The sequence below is a fragment of the Giraffa tippelskirchi genome, chromosome 7, assembly GCF_054371585.1.
Source record: "Giraffa tippelskirchi isolate mGirTip1 chromosome 7, T2T-mGirTip1v1.2.pri, whole genome shotgun sequence".
Lineage (NCBI taxonomy): Eukaryota > Metazoa > Chordata > Mammalia > Artiodactyla > Giraffidae > Giraffa > Giraffa tippelskirchi.
Window position 1 is genome coordinate 137172006 of NC_137281.1, and position 13496 is coordinate 137185501.

At 50.1% G+C, this 13496-nt stretch overlaps 1 protein-coding gene across 8 annotated transcripts in view; it reads left to right on the forward strand.

The window, feature by feature from the left end:
* The first annotated feature begins 6583 nt into the window (after positions 1-6583).
* PLEKHG3 (pleckstrin homology and RhoGEF domain containing G3) overlaps positions 6584-13496 on the forward strand; it is a 44030-nt gene continuing 37117 nt past the window's right edge. For 2 of the 8 annotated variants that reach the window (XM_081509922.1, XM_081509923.1), the window contains exon 1: positions 6775-7098. The gene's annotated coding sequence lies outside the window, so the exon portion shown is untranslated. The other 6 variants (XM_081509927.1, XM_081509924.1, XM_081509925.1 and 3 more) reach the window with 6 other exon arrangements.

A 13496-nucleotide genomic window follows, 5' to 3' on the forward strand; every position in this document is an offset into this window, starting at 1 on the left:
GCAAATAGAAAAACTGCTGGCCCAAAGGCCAGAAGTCTTTCTGACTTACTTCCTTATTAAAAAATCACAGATTTCTGGGGTCTGCTTCTGTCCAGAGTCAGAAACTTTCCAGGCAATTTTTATGAACACTCAGGTCTGAAAAGTCTCAGCTAGAGGAGGCCAGAAGTCAGAGAAGGACTAGCATGTTTGTGTATAAATCATCCCTAGATCATCAAAGGCTGACGTCTTAGTGCCAACTCTCAGGTCTCAGGTGTTGTAAGTGCTGGCTTACAGCTCTTTTATCTACTGATAATGAAGGTGAGCAAAAGTGATCTCCAGATATGGTTCACATGTGCTCCCAGGTTCTTGAAAAACCACAAGTGATTGGCAAATGTTTCTGTTGTAGACACAAAGTCAAATAACCAGAGCTTCAAGAGCTCTCCACAGCAGCGGCCGTGAGCCTGAATGTAGTAAGCAGAGGAACTGTCTTCCTCTCCTTCACCCCACTTTCTGCCCCTTTCCGCTGTAAGATTTTTCCGACACTTAAGGAATCCAGGGGCTTCCCTTGTGGCTCAACTGGTAAAGAATCTGTCTGCAATGTAGGCGACCTGGGCTTGATCCCTGGGTTGGAAAGATCCCCTGGAGAAGGGAAAGGCTGCCCATTCCAATATTCTGGCCTGGAGAGTTCCATGGACTGTATAGTCCACGGGGTTGCAAAGAGTCCGATACGACTGAGCTTCACTAAGCAGTCCAGATTGAGACAAAGAAGTTACTGACAAAGAACTTCAGGAAGCAGCTCCTGTGCACCCACTGCCCCTTGCCCTTTCTCCTCTAATGCAGAGTTAGTTACAGACCTTCCATTCTACTCATTTCAGGAAGACTGGGGGCTACATGGCTTTGAATCACTGTCTTGTAAGGCCTAGTGAACTTCATTCAGTGTGCTCTGAGGACATGAAGAGTTGGGTCCCTGACTGCTGAAGATTCTGATAGGATTCCAAATATAGGTAGCCTGGGTAACTCTAGAACATGTGATAATGGCATGCTTTAAAAAAAAAACACAACAGATTTATTGAGATGTATTTCACATATCACACAACTTGCCCATTTACAATATACAATTCAATGATTTTTAGTATATTTAATATTTTTAGTATTTTATCACTACTAAAAGAAACTCCAATCCTGTTAGCAGTCACATCACCCTCCCCCCGTCCAACCTCCCTTCACCCCTACTCCAGCTCTAGGCAACCATTAGTCTACTTTGTGCATATTTGCCTATTCTGGACAGTTCATGTAAATGGTATTACATATATGTGTGTCCTAGTCCAGCTACTTTCACTTAGCATAATCTTTTCAAGTTCATCCATGTTGTAGCATAAATCAGTACTTCATTCCTTTTTATGACTGGATAATAGTCCATTATATGGATATACATTTTGCTTATCCATTCATCAGTTGATGGGCATTCGGATTGTTTCTACCTTTTGGTTATTATGAATAATGCTGCTATGAACATTTGTGTACAAGGGTTTGTGTGGATAGATGTTTTCATTTCTCTTGGGTATATACCTAGGAGTAGAATTGTTGGGTCATATGGTAACTCCATGTTTAGCCTTTTGAGGAACTGCTAGACTGTTTTCCAAAGTGGCTACACCATTTTACATTCATTAACAGTGAGAGTTCTAATTTCTCCACTTCTTCCTTAACACTTATTATTATATGTCTTTTTTCCCCATCCCTATTATGTGCTTTTGATTTTAGCTTTTCTAAAAGGTATGAAGTGAGGACTTCCCTGGTGGTCCAGTGATTAAGACTCCATGCTTAACCAGGGGGCCTGGGTTTGATCCCAATGCAGGGGTCTGGGTACTAGATCTGCCTGCTTGCTGCAACTAAGTTCCTGTGTGCTGCAACTAAGACCCAGCGCTGGCAAAAGAAAAAGTATGAAGTGATATTTCATTTTTTTTTTGATTTGCATTTCCATGATGGCTAATGACTCTGGGTATCTTTTCACGTGCTTATTTTCCATTTGCACATCTTCTTTGGAGAAATGTCTTATTTAGATCCTTAGCCCATTTTACAATTTGGGTTATTTGCCTTTTTAGGCACCCCACTCCAGTACTCTTGCCTGGAAAATCCCATGAACAGAGGAGCCTTGTAGGCTGCAGTCCATGGGGTCGCTAAGAGTCAGAAACGACTGAGCGACTTCACTTTCACTTTTCACTTTTCACTTTCATGCATTGGAGAAGGAAATGGCAACCCACTCCAGTGTTCTTGCCTAGAGAATCCCAGGGACAGGGGAGCCCGGTGGGCTGCCGTCTATGGGGTCGCACAGAGTTGGACACGACTGAAGTGACTTAACAGCATTATAAAGTTGAAGGAGTTCTTTACATATTCTAGATACAGTCTTTCATCAGATATATGATTGCAAAATCCTTCTCCCATTCTTTGCATTTTTTCACTTTCTTGATGCCCTTTGAGGCACAGAAGTTTTATATTTTGATGAGGTCCATTATATCTGTTGTTGTGGCTTATGATTCAGATTTTGAGAAACATTGCTAAAATGCAGCTTGAAACTCGAAGCTTTGAGGCCTCAACGTTTGATCGTGCTTTATAGGTTTCAGGGATTCCCCCCATGGAGATTTCCTCCCAGTTTAGAATTTCACTCCCCCACCCAGCCAACCAGCCCCAGCTCCTTCTCCAGGCTGGAAGCACAGAACCCCAAGGGAACCTTCACTGTGTTTACATCCCCTCCCTCTCCTAAGGTCTACCACAATAGAGCAGCTGAGATGACAGTTTGGAAATGTCCTTTATTGTGAAAACTCAATGGCCTTTGTCCCTGGGATTTGAAATTTAGATGCAAATGTTGGCAGCCAAGAGTCAGGAAGGAGGAGGGGAAGGGCTGAGAGAAGAAACCCTGCCATTGATTTCCATAGTGAGTCATTCCAACTCTGTGTTGTCTTGGTTTTCTCACCCATAAAATGGGGAAAAATTAGTCCAACTCCCCATTTCAGTGGGGGTACTTTGAAGATGAGTTAGAATACTTTGAGATCTTGGATTAAAGGCATTACTGAGACACAAGGTGTTATTATAATAATAAGTGACTTAATAGCAGAAAGGGTGAGGTCACTAAAGCAAAAGGCTGAAGGAGAGGCTCTGTGCTGCAGAGTGGCTTCAGTCTAGAGCTGCTGGACCAGACACAGAGTTTTATTCTTTATTATTATTATTTTCAATTGCTAAGTCATGTCCAACTCTCTGCGACTCCATGAACTGCAGCATGCCAGGTTTCCCTGTCCTTCACTATCTCCTGGAGTTTGCTCAGATTCATGTCCATTGAGTCAGTGATGCTATCCAACCATCTCATCCCATTGCCCCCTTCTCCTCCTGTCTTCAATGTTTCCCAGCATCAGGGTCTTTTCCAATGAGTTGGCTCTTTGCATCAGGTGGCCAAACTCTGGGAGCTTCAGCTTCAGCATCAGTCCTTCCAATGAATACTCAGAGCTGATTTCCTTTAAGACTAACTGGTTTGAGATTGGGTTATTTCATCTGAGTTCAGCACTGCTCTACGATGGTAAAGAGTCCGCCTGCAATGCAGGAGACCTAGGTTCAATCCCTGGGTCGGGAAGATCCCCTGGAGAAGGGAAAGTCAACCCACTCCAGTATTCTTGCCTGGAGAATCCCATGGACAGAGAACCTGGCAGGCTATAGTCCATGGGGTCACAGAGTCGGACACGATTGAGGAACAAATGCTACTGAATATGTCCTATATGACTTCTGCCGCAAGGCGAGATTATACTCTTTTTAGGAAATAAACTATATATTAAAAAAAAGTAGAAGCAGTGCAAGACATTATAAACAAGGCGTGAACTGAATAGCAAGTGTCAAAAATAAAGCAGAAATCCTGAAGAGCCGTGTTCCCTTATTATGAACCTGAGGTCTCCCACACACTAGCTGCGTGACTTTGCCTCAGGTTCTTCTTTACTGACGGCAATTGTTCGTATAAAGGACTTGGAATAATGGCTGGCACATAGTAAGCCCTCAAATATTGTACCTATCTTGTCAGGCTCGGGTTTTGCTGGTGATGCAATATTGACCAAGTGGCTAGATCCCTGTTATTCCATCTGTAAAATGAGGATAAGCATAGTTACTAGTGAAATGGAAAAAGACCCTGTGGGACTCTCCCAGGTACAAATCCTTTCTGTATTCCCCATTTCTCATTTGTAGAAAACAGGCTTCGTTCAGCCTCCTAGAGTTCTAAAGCTACTAATCAGGGAAGGGAGGGTATGCAGAAACAAAGAAGGGAAAGTTAAGAAATGGTGGTGCAGAAATGGGGCAGGGTCCGGGTTCCAAGACATTTATTGTTTAGTTGCTAAGTTGTGTCCGACTCTTTTGCAACCCCATGGACTGTAGCCTGCCAGGCTCCTCAGTCCATGGGATTTCCCAGGCAAGAATACTGGAGTGGGTTGCCATTTCCTCCTCCAGGAGATCTTCCTGACAAAGGTCAGTGATAAAACCCACGTCTCCTGCAGTGCAGATGGGTTCTTTACCACTGAGCCACTAGGCAAGTTGGTCCAAATCAAGGAACACACGCAACATCTTTGAGTTCTTCTGCAGAAACTAAGGCCCCTCATCAAGGTGGAGGATGGTAACTTCAGGCAAGATTCCTGGGATAGGGCCCTGTTACCTTACCACCAACCAATCAGGAGAATGTCTGCACACAGTGGAATGTAAGAAAGACTCTGACCTGTTCCCCAAATGATTCTCCTTTTAAAAATTTTCCATGGGGAGCAGAGACTCTAGAGTTGGCTTTTGGCTAGGAGTCGGCCACCTCCCCAGGTGACTTTCTAGAAGCAAGCAGATGAACCTGATTTCCAACACTAGCTCACAAGGTGGCTGTGAGGATGGAGGGAGACAGCGTTTGTAAACGCTGCAGCATAGCAGGAACCCTGCAAATGGTAAGCATTCACTAAACGAGTTACTATTACTATCAGTAACTGCGTGCTGCAGTCCATGGGGTGGCAAAGAGTCGGACCCAACTGAGTGACTGAACAACCACCACTACAACCTCGATTACCTGTCCTGGCTGGGGGTGAGGGGTACTGCTCACCAATGAGGTATCAGTAACTCAGTCCAGCGGGACTCTTTGCTATCCTGTGAACTCTAGCCCACCAGCCTCCTCTGTCCTTGGAATTCGCCAGGCAAGAATACTGGAGTGGGTTGTCCTTCCTCCCCCAGGGGAACTTCCCTACCCAGGGATGGAACCCTCTGTCTCTTGCACCTCCTGCAATGGCAGGCGGATTCTTTGCCACTGCATCACCTGTGGCTTTAGTTAAGCCAGAGGCCTTCTTTGGAAGCTGGAATCTGAGATGGGCAGGACTGATAGGATTTGGGTGATCAGAAAAGAAAGCAGGATCAAAGAAAAAGCAGAAGCCTGAGGCTCAACTAGGTCCGGGGCTTCTCTTTTTCCCCCGGAGCCCGGAGCCTGGCGGACCGTTTCTGGCTGAGCCGCGGTGGCTGTTTACCTCCGATTCTGCCCCCGCCCCCACCTTCCGCAATCCCTTTCACCTTCCCCTTCGACGCGGGCAGGGCTCTGCTAGGCTGGAGCAGGCTCTCCCTCCCGCAGGAATGTGCGACCCTCCCTCTCAGAGGAATGTGCGCCTGGCTTCCCGCGCGGATCAGGCCCAGCGCCTACCCCTTTCCCCCGCCGTGGGTAGCCAGGAGCCCCGTTGTCTTCACCGTTCTCTCGGCCTGGATCCAGTTTCAAAGTCACCTGAAAACCATTTCCTTCCGCGCCCGCCCCTCCCCTCCCTGTAAATCACCTGGGGCTTGCATTTCCCGGGAGTAGCTTATTTTTCTTTTCTTTTGGGCTTGTTTTGTTTTGAAACAGGAATATTCGTCCTTTACTAGACACACTTAATCTCTACACACTAATGTCAAATGTACCCAGAGGTTCTGATGCCCGTGTCCCATCCATTCCTCCTCCCATCCCGGGCTTCTCTTCCTGTCTTGTGCTGGGACAGCAACTTTTTTTTTTTTTTAACAGCACCTTTATTGATGAATTATTTCTGGTTTATTTAAAGTTTATGCTCTTGCTCAAAAGCCAGCGGGTCCTTATTGAATGTCTCCGTCCCGCCCTCAGCCCCTCACTTTTCCAGGTGTGGACCTCTCCATGCCGAAATGATTACATATAGACATCAGAACAGGGGACAGTTGCTCTTCGTCGTACCAAAATGGGTATTTTATTACCCGGGTTTCTGCCTCTTGCTTTTCCCATCTAACAGTATCGGTGGACTCTCCAAGTTATCGGCTTCTTAATCTCTTGCTCGTTTCTCAGAGGTTTGGACTTACATCTGTAAAGGGTCACGGGAACCAAATTTCGGTGAGGAATTCAAGACGTGCCTGACTCAGAAAAGCCGAGGTGCCCGGCTTTGGAAGGGTCAGGGCTCCCAAATCCGATCCCCACTAAAGGACCTTTCCTGTTCGTAAAATCGGGGCCGTTTAGGCCGTCCGGTGCCCTCTTGGGAGGCGGTGATATCAGGTCTGTGACACCAGGGTGACCCCCCTCCCCCCACCCCACGTGCGTCTTTTCGTCTTAGCGAGTCTAGGTGGTTCCGGGGCGGCTAGCGTTCCGTCCGGCGCATACCGCCGGGGCCGCGCGCTCGCCCCACCTGCGGCGTTAATCATTAGCAGCGCGCGAGCCCCACGGCCGCCACCGCCGTCGCAGCCTTTACCCCGGGTTCCAGCTCGCAGTGCCGCGAGGTTTCCCCTGGCCCCCGCCAAGCCGCCAATCGCGGGATTCCAGCCGCCTGCCCGAGTCTCCACCCACTGGAAAAATTCCTGGTCCGCCCTCCCGGTCTCCCTGCCCCCTCCCGTGGTTGCTCCAGCTCTGCTCGGCCCCGACTTCCTGCTGGGCGCTGGGAAGGCGCGCGCGGGCTGGGGTCCCCGGGGGCCGCGCTCGCAGCTGGCCGCGCCCCGGCCGCCAAGGGGTTGGCGGTGGGCGGGAGCGGCCGGCAGTCTCGGCCCCTTCCCGGAGCGACTTTCAAACTTGCGCCTGCGTTGCGGCGGCACCTGGGTGGCTTCGCGCGCCTTGCGTTCCGTTCCCGGTGGGGCAGCCGCTGCTCGGTGAGTGTCCCTCGGTTCTCTCCGCGCCCTCTGCTAGCGCCGCCGGCCGAGCGGCAGTGCCCGGGGTGGTTTTGAAGCCCGCACCCTCCCAGGCACCCGCCCCAGCGCCCTGCGGGGTGAGGACTCGGGGGAGGCAGAAAGGGGCCCGGGGCCGCGTGGGCTGCTTCCAGGGCGACCCTCCTAGCCAAGGGCTGGAGCGAGGGAGGCTCGTGCCAGGAGACATTGTCTGTCCTTTAGCCCCAACCCCGGAAACGAGGGGAGCGAATGCGCCGGGCGGCTCCAAAGGGCTCGGTTTGAAACCCGGGAAGCCCGCGAGGCTGCGCCCACCCGCGCCCACTGCGCGCTAGGTTGCCGGAGGGCTGGTCCTTGCCTCAGACTCTGGGCCCAGGCAGGGTGGACCCTTTTGGGGAAGGATCCGTGCCTCTGACCCCGGGAGCCCGAAGGCGCCAGCAGCCTGTTCCGGGTTGGTGTCACACGGTACTCGCTCTGGGAACCTCAGCTCGCGTCCTGGCGGGATTAGAGTGGGTGCCAGAAATGGGGTGTCGGGAAGCCGAAAGCACAGAAGCCACTGCATGCCACTGTCTACCTCGACCTCGCCCACTTCCGAAATCGGTTTGGTTCATTTTCTCTTGATTCTCAGCCGTTTGGTTTGGAAAGCTAGGAGAAGGCGTGCCAATTTCAAGACGTTTTGGGGAGCTACTTTTACTCTTTGGAGCTACTTTTCAAAAACAAAAGGAAGAACGGAGTGGGAAGTGTAATAGTGGGAGGCGGGAGGGGTGTGGCCTTGGAGGGGGGGATGCGGCTGGTGTTATTGTGGCCACTGTAAGAGTTCATCCTCAAAGTCACTTGCCTGTCTCCTATCGTGGGGCCCCCAGGAGGCGATCCGGACCGCATCACCCTCCAGGGAACCCTAACTGGGGTTCCTAGAGTCTCCTCAGCCCCACCTCTGCGCAGCTCAGTCACACCGACCTTGCTCAAGAAATAATAAGCAGGGAGAGTAATGACAGCCCCCCGGGCTCCGCGCTGAGCACGCTGCTTGCCTTCCTTCAGGCAAGTGCCATTCCATCCTCTCCTTTGCTCGACTGGGGATGGAATGCTGAGTGGCTTAGCTGGGAGTGACTTCACCCCAACGATTTCCAGCAGAAAACCTAGGGAGTAAGAACCCAGAAAAGTTGTACCCCTTCTCTCTGTTATCCTCTTCCCTGTGGTCCTGGGAAGTCTCATCCCCACTGTTAATAGGCTTCTGTCTCTGCTGCCCGCACTCCCAGCCCCTTGGATATCTAAGCCCGGGATACTTTGCTCTGGGGGTGGGGCAGGGAGTGGGCTTGGGGTAAGCTAAGTCCTAGAAGCAGAGAGTGATTTGCTGAAGAGCTGCCTTGGGCTTTGTTTTTGTCTTGTTTTTACTGACTTGTTGGAAGTGGGACAGGGGGAGAGTGGGAAGAGCCCTGGCCTGGAAGCCCCGCACTGGCTCTACTATGTAGCATCAAAGACTGAGTCATTTGCGCTGGAAGGCACCTCGGATGTGCCATTTACACATGAAGGCAGCAGAGCCCAGAGATGAGAGGTGATTGGAGCCGGCCTCCTACTGGGCAAACAGGGACCAGAACTCAGGTTTCCTCACGGTCTAACCCGTGCTTTTCCCAACATGACCTAAGTCACAAAGTTTTTTTCTGACTCAGTTTCCTCTTGAGTAGAGTTGGAGGCTTGCCTACTTTTCCTCCTAGAGGGGCCTGGTAAGGATCAGAGGAAGCCAGGTATGTGGAAAGTGCTGCATACACTCCTATACAAAATGAAGATTCAGTGTGGCTAGGAGGAGCCCCTGAGAGCTTTACAGTTATTGGAAACGTCCCATGTGTGCCACAAGGGGACGGTAGATACCAGGAGCCAATGGTGGACACTCCCCTGGCCTGTAATAGCTCAGCTCTAGGGTAAACATTTGCCCTACCAAATCGACAGCCATCCCAGGGCCACTGTGTTTATGTTGGAGGCGGCCAAAGGCCATGGCCTGAGGGCTGACCGGACAGGAGGGAAAAAGGAACTGTGTTCCAGATGTACGGCTTGCCCCTTCACCTCTGCTGTCTTCTCAGAACTTTGTGAAGGCTCTGGTTCCAAGCCTGGGGGTTGCTTCAAGCCCAGGCTGAGCACTGACTTTGAAGGGTTAATTGGGAAGCCATCTAGCTCTTCCCAGTTGTATTGAGAGGTTGAGGGGACTCTGGGCACTGGGAGGTGCTGCCTTTGCAGCTGCCCTGAGGGGTGTCTCCAGCTCCTCATTTGTCCCCCCCCTCCACCCCAGGCTGCCCCTCTGGACCTAGCGGCTGCTCAGTCCTGGCCAGCTGCATGTCCATAGGCCTTTGTTTCAGAGTTGCAAGCCGGCCCTCCCCAGCAGAAGCCCTCAGGCTGGGGCCCTGGCAGCTGGAAGTCACTTCTGCCAGCAGGAAGGCTTTACTGGAGTCCACTGGGGACCTGGCAGACCTTCATTTCCTCTTGTAGGTCCCATCTGGAGCCCCCAACTTGCCCTGGCCAGATTTCTCTCACCAGATCCACCCTGAATGGATGGATCATCCTCTTTTTCTTCCTACACTCACACCCCTTCATTCTATTTTAAAGGGTTCATTCATTCATTCAACAGTTTTTTGGCATCTGCTATATAGAATGCTGGATGCAGGGGACACCGCAGTAAACAAAATATATTAGCGTTGTTGACCTCATGGAGCTGACTTCTAGTGGGGGAAGCCGACAACAAGCAAGATAAATAATGGAAAGCAAGTTAATGATGAGTAGAGCAGTGTGATAGGAAAGGTGGACGTGAACTGTCATTTAGTGGGTGGGGTCATGGAGTGTGTGGGATGGTGTTCAAGATGGGGTGGCCTGGGAGACATCCTGAGGAAGGGTTCTTCGATAATGCCTGAAGGAGGAATTTTCCTTGTCTCTGGTTTCCTTTTCTTGAAACCCAGTTCAAGGAACTCACTGTGAGGCTTGACAGCTTCCTAGCCCTGCGGTGCTAACCTCCTTTGAGCCTGTGTTTCTCACCTGTAAAGTGGAGTTAGTCATCATACCTACCACGTACGGTTTTGTGAGACTGAACGATGAGCTAACGTCTGTTCGATGCTTAGCAGGGTCTATAGAGGTCTTCAGTAAGTGAGAGTCTTCTGTTTTGTTATTTCTCCAACCAAAATTTGCAGGGGTAGCCCAAGCTCTTTATTGCCATTGCTAAATGAAAAGCTTGAGGCAAGTGGGAAATTGGAGGCAGGTGAAAATGGAAACCCTACTTAGTGCAGACTTTTGTAGTTGGTGAGATTCTTCAACCCTCTCCTAGATTCAAGGCTGGGGGATTGTTGAGGATGTGGGTTTCCCAGGTGTGTGTGCTGCTTCTAGGGTGAACTGGGGGCAGCCCTGACCCTCCCTTGCTCTGGAATTTCCCTTGCTTCCAACCAGCCCTGATGAATCACACCTTCATCCCTGGCCTCTTTACCCTGCCTCACAGCTGGAAAGGCTAGCTGTCTCTCCCCCAACGTCTGTAGATAAATTCTGCTGGGAGAGGGAGAGAAAAGACTGGTGAAAATGAGGAAGGGGCAGGGAAGGCTGGGCAGATGGTGGGTGGAGCTGTTTGAGGAGAGCCTGCAGAGGTGCAAGAGGGTGCTCACGGAAGCTCAGGCAGCCCCAGAAAAAGTTTCAAAAAGGGTCCACCATGGACCAGAATTTCGAGTAACACCGACAGACATTGTGAGTGCCGAGTCTGGCTGGACTCCGCTCAGCTCTGCTTCCACTCAGCCAATCTGAAGAGTCTTTTCCCCTCTCAGCTGAATCAGGACCTCAAAGGGAGGTGCCTGAGCTCAAAGACCGTTGCTGTCAAAAGCTGCCGGGAGCGGTTTCCTGGGGGCCTGGGGGCCGAGCCCGGCTCAGGAAGCAGCGATGGGCGGTGGAGGGCGGGGGCTGGGGAAGTGGTCATCAGCCAGACCGCGCCCTCTGAGAGCCCAGTTTCAGGCACAGGACAGCCAAGGAGGCCCTGTGCTGAAGGAGCTTTCTGGGCCTGCCAGTGTGTGCCTGGAGACCGGGTAAAACTAGGTGTAATCTGGCTTCAGAGGAAGTTCCAGGGAGGGCCCTAAACAACCTCAAGCAATTTTGTGATGTTGGGTGACCTCAAGTCAGAGGCAAATGAAAACTGGGCAGGGTCAACTAATTTGTGATCCGAAGGAGGTACATCCAGAGTTGCCGGCCGCCCCTCTGGGTGTAGGCTGTCTGGGATCAAGACTGGCCTTGTGAACAGGGTCTCTGCTCTGTTCTTACTTTGATTAGCAGTTCTGTGAAGGCAGGGGCTCTGCTGGAGTCGTCTTTGTTCCCATATAGCATGGAGAACAGTGTAATCCACAAGGCATGATGAGCTTCTGCTGGGATCCCATCCTGAGAACAGTCTGGGCTCCGCAATCGCATCTGCTCCAGTTTTTGTTCCATGGAGTTAAAGGAAGAAGGCAGTGGTGGGGGTCAAGCCTAGCCCTGGGTGGACTGCTGCCATCTGGGAATGCCACCCAAGAGAGAATGGGACATTTTACAGTTCTCTAGCTAGCCTCTGGGGAGGGAAGCCTCCTGGCTTAAGCTCAAGGAATGGATTTTTAAGGACTCTCAAACTCTGCTTCATGCTGAGCAGACTCTGGGGCCGGCCATGGGACTGGAATGAGGTTCCAGTGGGCACAGTGGCGACTGTGCATTTTGCCTTTTGGGGAACAGAATTTGAGGGTACTAAGGGTTGCTCTAGTTGTTGCTGGACTTTGGCTGAGAACGGAGGGAGGTATGCTAGAGGAGTGAAGTCTATTTCACCATGGTAACGGGATCTCAGGAGGAAAGATGGTTCTACAGGTACTGGAAGCTCTAAAAAGCTCATATCCTTTGCTCCCCAGGCCACAAGACTATGTGTGTGCATGTTTGTCTCTCTATATATACATGTATATGTATATATATATGAGTGTGTGCACATACGTGTATAAGTCAGAGATTCTTGAGCAATAGATGGCAAGTATTTATTGAAAGGAAAAGGGAACCAGTATTCTTGCAGCCTCTGTCTCTCCTGTGCATCGCTGCATCTCCAGTGCTTGCTGCATAGTAGGATTCCAGTAAACATTTGTTGAATAAATAAAACTCTACTGTGTGATGAAACTTTAGGAGTTAGAGAAATTTTCACACTCTTCACAAATGTTCTTCTTTGTCCTAGTAGAGTAAAAGATTCTAAGAAGTTGAAGCTGTGGTCGACACCTGTGGCATGGGGGCAGGCGGCTCTGTATTCCTCCAGCCTGGACAAGTGAAAGGGTGCCTTGGGTCACTGGGACCAGTCCTCCCAGGCCTGCTGAGAGTTTGCCCCATGCATGTTGTGTCCAAAGTAGAGTATGCCTTTAGTCTTGAAAATAGTTCATCCCATAATAAATCCTGTAATATCCCATAACCCCTCTTCTACTATATTCACGACATGGCCACCTAGTGGCCTTGCTTATTTGCAAGTAGCCAAGAAGGTCTCCAGGTCGAGCAGGACTCAGGTTCCTGCATTTTTTTTCACACCAGCTCCCTGAGACCCTGTTTAACTTTTATGTAGGAGTTGTATCATCCGATTTCCAAGCCCACAACTGAAAGACAGCAGCAAAGGAAACAGTGTAAAGAGACCAATGTAGAGAGGAAAAATGACCACAGTGCAATTGACAATTGACAGAGTGGATGGAGATCAAGGCACTGTGGAAAGCAGGCATGAGTTTAAGAGCCAGGAGTCATTATTTATGTAGGGGGCGTGGCTTGGCACACTTTGGCCATTGGGGGCATCATCATTTTGATAATTGATGCTTTGCTGGTAATTGTGACCCTGAGTCATCAAGCGGAGGTTAAATGATGTTTCCTTGACTCTTTAGGAAAGGAGGGAAGGAAGTGTGTAACATGTTTTTGAAAGATGTCCCAGTCAGATTGACTACAATTTTTTAAGTGTTGACTCTTAGGTAATATCACTAATCTTCTCAACAAGGCATAGTAGGTGGTGGTACCCTCAACTACAGAGGAGGAAACTGAGTCCACCCACACAAGGTAGGTCACTTTTCTGGATCTCAGCTAAGACTTAGCAGGGATGAGGTCTGAACTTCTAGACAACTCTAGAGCACACGCTCTGAGCTCTACCCTAGACTCTTTGGAAACTGGGCACACTCTTAAAAAACGTGCCTTTTGGATAGCTCTCTCTGCAGGGGTTCCAGGTGGTCAAGGTTTTACTGTGTTACTGTGGAGCCAGGATGGGCCCAAACTTAATTCAGCTCCACCCATAGCAGACTGCCAGTTATCCCAGAGGGTGCTTGCCTCAGTGGAAACAAGAATGCCTTTAATACATTTACATTTTTTAAGCTTCTACCTGAGTTCCACACGACATTTCTGAG